The sequence below is a fragment of the Pogoniulus pusillus genome, chromosome 2, assembly GCF_015220805.1.
Source record: "Pogoniulus pusillus isolate bPogPus1 chromosome 2, bPogPus1.pri, whole genome shotgun sequence".
NCBI classification, from domain to species: Eukaryota; Metazoa; Chordata; class Aves; order Piciformes; family Lybiidae; genus Pogoniulus; species Pogoniulus pusillus.
The window spans coordinates 28631277-28645082 of NC_087265.1; positions in this window are offsets into that span (position 1 = coordinate 28631277).

The window sequence follows — 13806 nt, forward strand, 5'->3', positions numbered from 1 at the left end:
ACCTTGATGATACTGTGATACTGTGAAATTAAAGATCATTAAAATTAATAGTCTTAGTTTTGTGGAGATGAAAGATTAAGACAGGTTAAATAAGGCAGCTGTGGTGACTAATTGTACTTTCAGGGGCAACAAAGAATCATAGAATCAACCCGCTTGGAAGAGACCTCCAAGAGCAGCCAGTCCAACCTAGCACCCAGTCCTGTCCAGTCAACTAGACCATGGCACTAAGTGCCTCATCCAGTCTCATTTTGAACACCTCCAGGGACGGTGACTCCACCTCCCTGGGCAGCCCATTCCAATGGCAAATCACTCTCTCTGTGAAGAACTTCCTCCTAACATCCAGCCTATGCCCCAGTATACTGAGGAGCCAAAATGCAACCCTACCATCCACCTTTTGTGCTTGCTCTGAATTTTTCATCTCTGAAGGGTGAGGAAGTTCTCAACCAGGAGACAGTTTTTTTCCAAACCAGGGACTTGTCAAGATTGGATGAGAAGTTACCTGCTGGTTTTTAAAGTGTGCTGGTCTTCATGCAGATTGCAGGAGTTAAACAGCACTGGAATCTGTTCAGCAGGATGCCTGGGATTTTATGGATTTGTTTAGTTTCTCTCTTGTCAGGCTGGCATCAGCTTTTATTTCAAACAGAAATCTCCTGAACAGGAGAAACTATAAGAGAAGATACCCATGGAAATCATGGGATCAGTGAGAATCATACAAACACTAAGGCTGGAAAATACCTTTCAGATCATCAAGTCCAACCTCTTAAGATCAGCAAGTCCAATCTCAGGTAGTTAAAGATAACAGATACAGACCTGTTGATCCACTCATGATACCACTCCTGTTAGAAGGTAACTTGTTCTAACCTGCCCAGCAGGTTGAAGCTGAGGAAGAAACCTCCAATAAGTTAGCAGAAACTCAGAAGCTTTATTGCATAGGTTAATGGAGTGGACGCAATGCAGAAGGTGCAGCTAAACAATTCCTGCCCTTCTTCCCCAAGCCCCTGCTAAGGGGAAATTTTGGCTCCAGCTTTCTCTGTCCTGATTAGATAAGCTGTCAAAGAAAGAATTAAAATACACCTAATGTCAACTGATTGATCACAGAATTAGTTAAGTGGAAGTAGCAAGATGAAATAGTAGGGAGCCTTTGGGAAAGATTAAATCATGGAATCCTAGAATGGCTCCAATGGGAAGTGACCTCAGAGACCATCAATTGGAAAGGGAGACCTCTGAACTAGTCATGGCTGCCCAAGGCCTCATCTAACCTGGCCTTAAACAACTCCAGGGAGGGAGCATCCCCAACCTCTTCTGGAGTTTCACCACCCTTGGACCAAAGAACTTCTTCCTAAGATCCACTCTAAATCTTTTCTCCCTCAACTTCAAACCATTCCCTTTTGTCCTGTCTCTAATCACCTTATGAAAAGTCCCTCTCCAGTCTTTGTGTAAACTCCCTTCATGCTGCTCTAAAGTCCTCACATAGTCTTCTCTTCTCCAGACTGAACAACCCCATCTCTCTCAGTCTGTCCTCATAGCAGAGGTGCTTCGCCCCTTGGATCATCTTTGTGGCCCTCCTCTGGACTGAGTGGGCAGGAAAATTCTGTGTGACAAAAAGAAAGAAGAAGAAAATTCCATCCCTGTCTGAAAGGTGAGAGTATTTCAGGAAAAGCAGAGGAGTCTGTTAGTAGGTAGAGCCTGAAGTTCAAAGACTTTGTGTCTCGTCTCATCTGTACTTTGTCTCAGGGTATGACCTCTGACAAGTGACTTCAAGGGAGCCTGGCAAACAGAAGGGAAGGGATCCTTCATGCTGCGATGGAGAATAGATTGGTGCTGCACCTGACATAGCAACGTCCGTCCTGGCCCATCTGACCCAGTATCTTTTCTTTTAAGTGGCCCTAAATAAAATCAGCAGGTGCCTCAAGAAGGGCAAAAGAGCATGTTAAGTGTGTAGTGCACTTCTGGCACCTCTCTACAGCTTCCTGAAGTCTGCAGTTTAGGGATTTTCTACACCTAGTGTGTTGGATTGCGTCCCATGGGAAAGTGAGGTACATACAAATAACAGTGGAACCAAAATCAACCTCGTATGTGGAAGCCTGTGGAAATGAAAGCTGAGAAGATGGCTCTAAGTTAACTTCCTGAAGGATAGCTCAGGATAGTTTTAATCACACCACACCCTATCTGTGTTGCAGAAGACAGGACAAAAGGTGCACTGAGGCACTGGGCATTGTTCTGTTCCAGAGGTAGATGTGAAAGAGGGATTCTAGGTGCTAACTTTTCCGGATTCAAATCAACATAGATAGGAACCATTTAGATCTGCAAGGCTTAATGACATTTTACTCTCTGACTAGAGGCTAATACCTCACCAAGAGGTCCCAGTCTAACAGAATCTGGTTGCTGCACACTCCATGTCAGATGCAGTGGCCCTGATACATTTCTCTTCTGCACCTTCTCGCTCCATCACACCATCTGTGCCAGGTGGCATGGACAGGGTCGAACAACAGCCTCATGCTGCTCTGCTCTGGTGCTGCTTCAAGGGCATCCTCTATGTTGGGGGCTGGCATTTTTAGAGCAGTTGTCCATTGTACTGGCCTTCTAGCTGGAAACACGTGGTCCAACACAGATGTCTTGTTCAGTCCACTTAGAAGAGCAGTGAATCTTGGGCTGTGTTTTGTGATGAGACAAAGTCACCAGCACAGTGGTATCCAGACAGGGACACCCATCTGCTATCTTTGAGTACTGGAGCTGGTAACAGAAAGAAATCATCACATACCATCAGGGTGTTATGAAATGCAGTTTTGAGAGCTACTGGGTGAAACAGAGGGGTAAATTAAAGCTGATGGATTTCAACATACTCATCAAGGACCTCAATGAAGGGATAGTGTCTATCCTCAGCCAGTTTGCTGATGATACAAAACTGGGAAGGGTGCCTGACACACCATCAGGCTGAGCTGTCATCCAACAAGATCTGGACAGGCTGAAGGGTTGGGCAGAGAGTAACTTTATTGAGTTCAACAAGGTATTGCACCTGCGAAGAAATAACTGCATCTATCAGTACAGGCTGGGAGGGTGACCTGCTGCAAAGCAGCTGTGTGGAAAAAGACTAGGAGTCCTGGTGGACAACAGGATGACCATGAGCCAGCAATGGCCTTCATGGCCAAAGCCAATGTCATCCTGGGGTTTATTAAGGTGAGTGTGTCCACCAGGTGGAGGGAAGTTCTTCTCCCCATCTGCTCTGCCCTGGGGGCAGGTCATACCTGGACTATACAGTTCTGGGCTCCCCAGTTCAAAAAGTACAGGGAAGTGCTTGAGAGAGTGCAGCAAAGGGATAGCTACAAAGATGATTAGGGGACTGGAACATTTCTCCTATGAAGAAAGGCTGAGGGACTTGGGACTGTTTAGTTGGAGAAAAGAAGACTTGAGAGGGGATCTGATCTGTGCTTACAAATACTTAAAGGATGAGTGTCAGGACTCTGGGGACAATCTTTTGTCAGTGGCACCCAGTGGCAGGGACACAAACATGAATGTAGGAAGTTCCATCTGAACATGAAGGCAAGATGTAAGGGAGAACTTCTTTACTTTGAGAGTGGTGGAGCACTGGACCAGACTATCCAGAGAGGCAGTAGGGTCTCCGTCTTTGGTAACATTCAAAACCCACTCAGATGCCATCCTATGTGGCCTGCTGTGAATGAACCTACTCTGATGGTGGGGTTGGACTCAGTGATCTCCAGAGGTCCCTTCCAACCCCTTCATTCTGTGACTCTGTGTTGTAAAGTGCAAAGAGTTGGGAAGGTTTGAATAACTTTAAAAAAGAATGGTACATTTCACATTTTGATGCTCAGAAAATTGAGAAGGGGAAAAAAAGGGGGGGAGGGGGGAAGTAATCTTAGCATGGTGCTGTCAGTGAGAAAAACATCCCTCAAACCAAATTCCATCCACTCCTGAACCACAGCAAGGCACCACTGTGGAAATCCCCAGCATCTTTTCCATTTGAACAACTGATTTAACCTCACAGAAGTGCACCGATGTTACTTTCTGCAAGGGATGTCACTATACCAAAAAGTAACTTCCACCTAGTGCTGACTGCAGGGGATTTGAACCAGATGACCTTTGAGGGTCCCTTCCAACCCAATGCAATCTGTGAATCTGTAATTAGCTATGAAAATTGCAAGCTTGGAGAATCAGTCAGCAGAGAGAAAGTGGTAGTTTTTCTGGTTATTAACAGAACTTTTAGCGAAATATATTAAGAGAATAAATATCTGATCTCTGCTGTCACACCCCAAACAGATTTTGACTCAATTACTCCCATCTCACTGCATCTGAAAGCTTTTCTGTTCCTGTTATCTCTGAAGACACTCACACATACAAACACCCCTTACACCTCTGGATTGCAGATGGAAATGTCCACAAGGACAAGCAGATGCTCCTGTGATTGACAGAAAGCCCTGAACACTGTCTGCTCCATAGTAACAAAGCCAGAGTTGTGATGGGGCTGGTTTATTAGGCTGTTTTGCCCTGGCAGGAAGATTTTTGTATGACTCAAGGTCTGGTCTCATTGCAAAATAAGTAGCAAGTCTTGCCTCCCATTCAATCTAATCTAATTTGTTGCAGAAAATTAGAAATATTAGCATAGCAACTGATTAATCAAGTGATTGAAGCACAGTGTAAGATGAAATGAAAAAGCATTGCCATGTCAGAGTAGTAAATCCCATCCTGCACTGGAGTTTGCTTAAAATCAGACAGAGAAATAAAGCTAAATAACACCCAGGTGACTGACTGCATGCACTGGAGAGGTTAGATTTTGCTGTGTCTGGGGATTATTCCAAATCCTGTATTTGTTTGTAGTTCCTCTTTACCATTTATTCATAGCCTTTTCGTGTCAGGGATGTGAGGTACACCTAATCACACCACAAGTGATGCCATCTGCCAGCATTACAGAGCCAGGGTTCTGCAAAACATCCAGTAGAAGACTCCAGAGGTTTTGGGATATTTGGGTTTGGTTTGGGTCTTTTTGTCATAAGTCAGTAGGATTTTGATCCTGACTGTAGTGAGTGCTCATCAAACTCTTTGTCCTTTTTAACACTGGCCTGCAGCACATCCCCTTGGCTGTGATGCTAACACCCAAACCAACAGGGCTGATCAGGTATGGGGAATTCATAGGTTCACAGAATGGTTTAGGTTGGAAGAGACCTTGAGGATCATCTAGTTCCAACCCCCCCTGCCCAGAACTGGATCCAGTACTCCAGATATGGCCTCACTAGGACAGAATAGAGGGCCAGGAGTACTGTCCTTGAGCTGATGGTCACATTTGGTCTTCTGGGGTGCACTAAATCATAGAATCATATGATTCTATGATTCTATGATTTAGTACACCCCAGAAGACCATTGGCTTTCTTGGTCACAAGGGCACATTGCAGGCCCACGATGAACTTCTTTTCCACCAGCACTCCCAAGTCCTTCTCTGCAGAGCTGCTTTCCAGCAGGTCAATCCTCAGCCTGTACTGGTGCAGGAGGTTATTCCTCCACAGCTGCAGACTCTCCCTTTGCCCTTGTTGAACTTCAGAAGGTTTCCCTCTGCCCAACTATGCAGCCTCTTCCAAGACTCATCTCTTCCACAATGCCTCTTCCAAGGCAGAAAGTTTTCATGCTATGCACCAAACCCACACAACCATCCTTCTACTTAGTCATTTTTCTGTGTATGTGCCAAAAAAAATCCAAAAAGCCAACGTGCTTCTTTTCAGCTGTTCACTTATCCACCTTTGATAATTCCACGGGAAAGCAGGCAAGACTCTGCTGTGTATGAAGACAAAGCAAATCTTCTGTGAGTCACTAAAGAGAGCCTTGCAGAAGCGTGGCAGCAGGAGTTTCTTGGAGATCGCCTGCAAAGTCTGAAGCAAAACAGTTGCTTGCATTTGTAGCAAACCCTGTATTCTGTAAAGGGTGGCATTTGCATTTCACTGCATTATTCCCAAAAGGCTTTTCTTTAAATGACTTCACAGATTTGTTCATTTAGGGAAATGTATCCAGAGCTGCCTGCTAGCTCAGCTTGCAGTCCCACAGTGGGAATGGAATGGCATTGTCATGTGGAAAAGGAATAGAAGAGCAATTGGAGGAGATGAGCTTCCTTCTGAGAGTCACCTTTGGAAAGTGGTAGCTCTCCCAAAGACTGGTCTATTCCTCAGCAGTAACTATGCACCAAGTACTAGGAGGAAAAGAAGTCCTCTTGCTACAGAAGACTGATTTCCATTGCTGAAAAAAAGCCCCAGAAATTTGAAGTACAGGGAAAATACAGAATGATGAGGAAAACCATCTCAGTACTACAGTGCCCTTTAAACCACACAGCCCTGCCTAGGCTTGTGCATGGTGCTAAATCTCTCTGGTGTTATCATAAATAATGCAAGAGGTTGTACATTTACACGGTGGTGCAGCCTACTCAGCAGGTGATTGGAGACCAGTCTACTCCTCAAGGTACTTGAATGACTTTGTCTTGTGAAGTTTTGTGTGAGAATTTATGGCTAGAACCATGAGGCTGAGAAAAGCACACCCTGTGTGTGCAGATATTTGATCATTTGATGAAGGAATGCCTTTTTTTTTTACAATAATGAAGTCAATTTGATTTTCAAAGCTTAGTGAAAATAAAAAGCATGTGCAGAAAATTACTTTTTTAATGTTCATGACCATAGTGCAATTACTATTTGGTTAAAAAGACAAACTGTCATCATCACATTACAGGCACAGGATAGAATTGTGAGCAGTAGGACAAGGGAGGTTGTTCTTCCCCTGTACCCAACACTGGTCAGGCCACACCTTGAGTACTGTGTCCAGTTCTGGGCCCCTCAATTCAAGAGAGATGTTGAGGTGCTGGAATGTGTTCAGAGAAGAGCGACAAAGCTGGTGAGGGGCCTAGAACACAAACCCACTGAGGAGAGGCTGAGGGAGCTGGGGTTGTTTAGCTTAGAGAAGAGGAGGCTCAGGGGTGACCTCATTGCTGTCTACAACTACCTGAAGGGAGGTTGTAGCCAGGTGGGGGTTGGCCTCTTCTCCCAGGCAACCAGCAATAGAACAAGGGGACACAGTCTCAAGTTGTGGCAGGGGAAGTATAGGCTGGATGTTAGGAGGAAGTTCTTCCCAGAGAGAGTGGTTGGCATTGGAATGGGCTGCCCAGGGAGGTGGTGGAGTCACTGTCCCTGGAGGTGTTCAAGAAAAGCCTGGATGAGGCACTTAGTACCATGGTCTAGTTGACTGGATAGGTCTGGGTGCTAGGTTGGACTGGATGATCTTGGAGGTCTCTTCCAACCTGGTTGATTCTATGATTCTAATTACAGAATGGTAAGGGTTGGAAGGGACCTCTGGAGATCACCAAGCCCAATCAATCCCCTTGCTAATGCAACTGAGATTCGGTTGCCCAGGATCACAGTGTCCAGGTAGGTTTTGAAAGTTTCCAGAGAAAGAGACTTCACTACTTCTTCAGGCAGCCTGCTTCAGGGCTCACTCACATTAAAGAAATTTCTCCTTAAGTTCAAGTGAATCCTCCTGTCTTCTAGTTTGTACTGTCTTGCTCCTTGTGCTGTCACTGGCCATCACTGAAATCAGCCCAGCCCCATCTTTATGACCTCCATACTTCAGCTATTGATCAGGATTGAGAAGATTCCCTTTCAGGTTGCTCTTCTCCAGGCTAAACAGCTGCAGGTCTCTCAGCCTCTCCTCATCAGAGAGATGCTTTAAGTCTCTTCAGCATCTTAGTGGCTCTCTATTGGACTCTGTCCAGTAGTTCACTGTTCTTTTGGAACTGGAGAGCCCAGAACTGGACTCCAGATGTGGCCTCACTAGGGCAGAGTACAAGGGAAGAATCTCCCCCAATCTGCTGGCTACAGATAATGCACCCCAGAATACTATTGGCCTTCTTGGCCAGAGGGGGCCAGTGCCAGCTCATGGGGATCTTGTCCATCAGCACTTCCAAGTCCTTATCCATGAAAAGCTCCAGCAGGTCAACCCCTCACCTGTACTGGTGCAGGCATTTATTCTTCTCCAGCTGGAGGGCAGTACACTTGCTCTTGTTGAACCTCATGAAGATTACAGCACTGTCTTTATCTCCTCTTTCTTTGTACCCCTAACATCTTGTCAAAAACCGTTTAGGGAAGTCAGATTGCCAGGTGGGATTTAGTTGGATTCATCAATTCTGTGGAGCTGTGGATATCGTATTTTCTTGTATCAAGCAGAACTCATCCATTTAATTCAGTGAAGAGCTCTGCAAAGAGGCTCCAGGAAATCACACAGTGGGGACAACATGTATTTTAACTGATGAGCTATAAAGACTGAGAGTAAAATGACTAATAATGCAACTGTTGAGCAGTTGCAGCAAAGCTTGCTCTAGCAGTAAGCAAAAACATTTGTCTTGATAAGGTTGAGACATGAAAACAAGAAATTATGCTGCTCCTGAAGTTCTGAATAAGAATTTAGCAAAGGGAAAGGGACCTGTTTCTGAGGCAGTGGTTTACATGGTTAAAAATTCCGTCTGGCTCTGACAAGTGTTGCAGAACAATCAAGGGAAGTCTTTATAACGTTGGTGACTTCAGAAAGAAGGGGCAAAACATAGGCTGGAAGTTTTACACACTCAAAAAGTTAACTGAGAAGAAATCCCTCTGTAAAACAATTGTATCCCATTTCATGCACTTTGACCCAGATTTTGTTAATTTCAAAGTTTCCCTACACTTCTGGGCTACTACTACAAGCTGCTTGTTGGGAAGGGGTTCGTCTGGGTTTTGGAGGAATGAAATATGAGGCCGAATTTAAAAGGGTTTAAATAATTTAATATTATATACACAAGGAATTCCTCCTTCCCCAAACTTATTTACAGCTACCCCACACAAGTTCTTTGTATGCGGTTCCGAGATTATATTACAGAATGTCTATGGACAGCAAATTGGGAATTTAGCAGAGGTTTGAAAGGATTTAGGAAGAGAGTCTGTGGCATGAAAGTGCCACTGGTAAAATCTGAAAGTTTATGCTGTCTTACATTGAGTTTGCTCAGTTACTCACAGTATCACAGTATCACAGTATCATCAGGGTTGGAAGAGACCTCACAGATCATCAAGTCCAACCCTTTACCACAGAGCTCAAGGCTAGACCATGGCACCAAGTGCCACGTCCAATCCTGCCTTGAACAGCCCCAGGGACGGCGACTCCACCACCTCCCCGGGCAGCCCATTCCAGTGTCCAATGACTCTCTCAGTGAAGAGCTTTCCCCTCACCTTGAGCCTAAATCTCCCCTGGCGCAGCCTGAGGCTGTGTCCTCTTGTTCTGGTGCTGGCCACCTGAGAGAAGAGAGCAACCTCCCCCTGGCCACAACCACCCCTCAGGTAGTTGTAGACAGCAATGAGGTCTCCCCTGAGCCTCCTCTTCTCCAGGCTAACCAATCCCAGCTCCCTCAGCCTCTCCTCGTAGGGCTGTGCTCAAGGCCTCTCACCAGCCTCGTCGCCCTTCTCTGGACACGCTCAAGCATCTCAATGTCCCTCCTAAACTGGGGGGCCCATAACTGAACACAGTACTCAAGGTGTGGTCTAACCAGTAACTCACTGGCTGGAGTCAGTTTCGATGGTCCCAAATATCGTGGGTTTGAATAGATTAGCTCAGGGGTTATTGGGGTGTGCTGTCTGGAGCTTCCATGGGCACAGTCAAGCTGGGAGCGGCGGCTGGAGCGGCGGCTGGCCGGGAGCGCCTTGGTCAGTTCCCTGGGCTGGTGCCGTGGGCTGGAGTCATGCAGCGGTGGTGGTCCCCAAAAGCGGCAGGAGGCGGCTAGCAGCAGCAGGTGAAGGAGGGTGGCAGGAGAGGAGTGAGGTGCGAGATAGCAGGGACACTGAATTGTCCCTTTTGTGAGTTTTGATTCTGAGATTGATGGTCCTTGGCCACAATTCCTTCCAATAGTTTCTTGGCAACAGGCCAAAACATACCAAATAAGGTGAAGTCTGGGGGTCCGGTACCCCCAAATAAGGAGAGGGCTCAGGTGGATCCCCACCCTAGGCGTGTGAGCTTACACAACCTGTTTACTTCAACCTCCAAGCAGGCAAGGCCAGACTGGGAGGCACCAGTTCTATTGTTCCCCTTTGTCCCCCTTAACTTGTTTTCCCCAAGCTTAGGCAGGGCAGCACCTTTGGAGGGGCCAACATGTCTGGGCATGAATAGATCTGTAAACATGGCCATTTGGGGCCTGTGCAACCCTCCACCACACTGCTTACTGTGCACTGTTGGTTTTCAAGTGACAGTCCAAACTTTGTTGATTTTTAACTTACATTAATACCTGTACTTGAAGGGGGAAGGCAACAACACTTCCTCATTCTTATTTCTTTAGTATTTTTAATGAAAAAAATAATTCAGGATGTCAGTAATTAAGAAGAACAGGGTTTTTTTTGGCTGTAATTTAGTTTTTTCAACTTCTTATATTGGCTTCCTAAAACACCCACAGTTCAAGAGTGACAGAGATCTACCAGAGAGAGTCCAGTAAAGGCTGCAAAGATGCTGAGGGGCCTGGAGCATCTCTGTGAGAAGGAAAGGCTGAGAGAGCTGAGGCTGTTGAGCCTGGAGAAGAGCAGCTGGAGAGGGGATCTTCTCAATCTCAGCAAGAGCTGCTAAAGGGTGGGAGGCAAGAGGATGAGGTCACCCTCTTGCTAGTGGTGCCCAGTGATAGGACAAGGGTTAACAGGCAAAACTGGAAGCCAGGGCATTTCACCTGAACTTAAGGAGAAACTTAGTTCCTCTGAGGGTACCAGAGTGCTGGGGCAGGCTGCCCAGAGGGGTTGTGGAGTTTTCTTCTCTGGAGAGAATCCAAACCCACCTGGATGTTGTGATCCTGGACAAGCTGCTGTGTGTGACCCTGCTTTAGCAGGGGGGTTGGACTGGATGATCTCCAGAGGTCCTTTCCAACCCCCACCTTTCTGTGACTGTGATTTTATGATCTGAGCATCTCTTTGAAACACATTAAGCCAGATAAGCCTCAGAGATCTTTCTTCCTTGACTGTCACCTAACTAAAATCCTGTGCTACGTGCTGGGTTTTCGTATATACAGAAAGTTTCATGGGAAGCTCTACAGTGTTACCAGTGGTGACTCTTTAAAGGAAGGGCACAGAATTGTATGTTCCCTTTAACAACAAAACTAGCAAAGGTTGTGACTTTAGTTCCTACTTGGCATTTTGTTCCTGAGTCTTGGGCATGCCTTTCAACCAGATGGTTTTAAATTATCTCCCAAGTTTTTATTGATTAACTGTCTGGTTTGATTATCTACAGATCTTGTGTTCACAATCTGTCAGTCCTTAAACACAAACTGCTGGGGCTAGGGGACAAGAACAATGACTGGTCAGCATCTGAAATTACTCCAAAGGAGAAGGTCATTGTTTCTCAAATTGTCTGTATTGGTTTAGTTGGGAAAAGCTTCTCACCTGCCTGGTAGATACGGCAGGTGAAACCCACTGATAAGAGGACCATGCTGAGGGGATAGTGCTTACAGCAGGGACCTTGCCACCACCCTGGAGAGCTGCCACTGTCCATACACAACCTTCAAGGGGCTTTCCATTCAGTAAACCTACCTGGATGTAGAAACATCTTCTGGAACAAGTGGCAACCGTGGAAGAATTGCAGTACCAGATAATCAGTATTCAGAACTAAAAAAAGACTTCAGGGTCTAGGTTTGCTAAGATTCTAGGCTGGAGGTGCCTTGGCACCAAGGAAAGAGAGACCATCAAGAACCTTGCCTGTTTATGCTGTCCCCTTGGAAAGCAAGCAGAGCTTGCTGCTCCTCTTTAGCCAGTACTTCATATTCATGCCTGAGTTTTGGAGGATCTCTTCCCTGGCTGTTTTACTGCCCTGTACTTCATGACATGCCACTAGATCTTGAGCCCTGCAGCCTCTGCCAAAATATTCTGATGCATTGTACAGGCTGAGTTTTAAACAACTTTTGTACCCAGGCATTTTCTTTCAAGCCCCACTTCTTGGGTTCTTCTCCTCATCTACTGTGAAGGTTTGGGAGTTACCTGACCCCCACTCTTATGAAATCACCCAGACTAGACTCACCTGGCTGGAAGTTAAGGAAATGAAGCTTTATATTTACAGCTTAGTACAATATACAGTATCACAGTATCATCAGGGTTGGAAGAGACCTCACAGATCATCAAGTCCAACCCTTTACCACAGAGCTCAAGGCTAGACCATGGCACCAAGTGCCACGTCCAACCCTGCCTTGAACAGCCCCAGGGACAGCGACTCCACCACCTCCCCGGGCAGCCCATTCCAGTGTCCAGTGACTCTCTCAGTGAAGAACTTTCTCCTCACAAGTAGATATTTACAGTATTTACAGCTATATACAGAAATATACAAGTTAAAGGCAATACAGAAACACAACAGCCCTTCCAGAAATCAGAGTCCCCAGGAGGGGCTCCCAGCCACCCTTCCACATTCTTTCCACCCCTCTACCTTACCCCATAGTTTGCCTTACCTGCAAAGTCAGTTTGGAGGATCAGCAAGGGAAGGGGCTAGAAGTAGAAGCAGCCCAGGGAGAAACACAGACTCTGACAGAGACGCACACAAAAGCACTGTCTTATCTATGATTCTTTTCTTGGTTTTATACATCTCAGCAAGCCTATGAGTGAAGCAGACATCACCATTGTTTCCTTTTCACAGTTTATAATGTAATTTTTCTCACTAAAATATTACAATTAGCCTCAAACTAGCACATCTACCCAGCCCTGGTAAGACCACATCTGGAATATTGTATCAACTTCTGGGCTTCCCAGTTCTAGAGGGACAGGGAACTATTTGAGAGAGTTCAGTGGAGAGTTATGAGGATGATGGATTGGAGCATCTGTTACAAAGACTGAGAGACCTGGGCCTGTTTAGTCTGGAGAACAAAGAGCTGAGAGGGAACCTTATCAATGCCTACAAATATATGAAGGGTGGCTGTCAGGAGGTTAGATCCAGGCTCTTTTTGGTGATACCCAGTGGTATCACCAAAGGGGCAATGGATGTAAACCAGTCACAGGAGGTTCTACATTCTCATGAGAAAAAATATTCTTTACTGGGAGGGCGGTGAAGCCCTGAAGCAGGCTGCCCAGAGAGGTTGTGGAGTCTCATCTGGAGAGACTCAAAACCCACCTGGACGTCTTTCTCAGTAACCTGCCCCAAGTGGTTCTGCTTTGCAGGGGAGTTGGACTCGATTGCTGGAGGTCCCTTCCAATCCCTAGCACTCTGTGATACTTTCACCTCGAAAGCTCTAAAGTTTAGAAAAGGGCTCTCTGAACCTTGCTTTTGAGCATCTACAAGTGGAGTATCTTCAAGAAGGGTTAGAGTTATTACCTGTAATACAAAGCTTTGATATATAACAGCCCATGAACTTGGGGCTTTTTCTTCTCTTTGTTTCTAGTAGCACAAACTTATTTGGAGATCATTTTGCATGTCACAGAAGCTCAGTAGATGAGTGACAGCACTGCTTATAGAGCTTGTAAATTTGAGAAAGTTAAAGCTTAGGATTGAAGGATAATTTATTTTTCAAAGAGAAATTCCATGTTACAAATCAAAGAGCAATCATGTGAGGTACTAAAGACAAAGAATAAGCACTGAAAAAGGAGTACTTGACAGTAGCTACACCCATAGTTCACCAAAGCTTGGCTTTTACTAACTACTATCAACTCTATTATCAGTCTGTTAGGAATTACCAAAGAAAACCCAACCCAAACCCCCAGAGCATCAACGATAAAAGAGATCCATCTCTGCAGATGAGACAGCTTTCAAAAGAAGCTTTTTAACAGCTGTACTTTCCTGAATGGTTTCTAT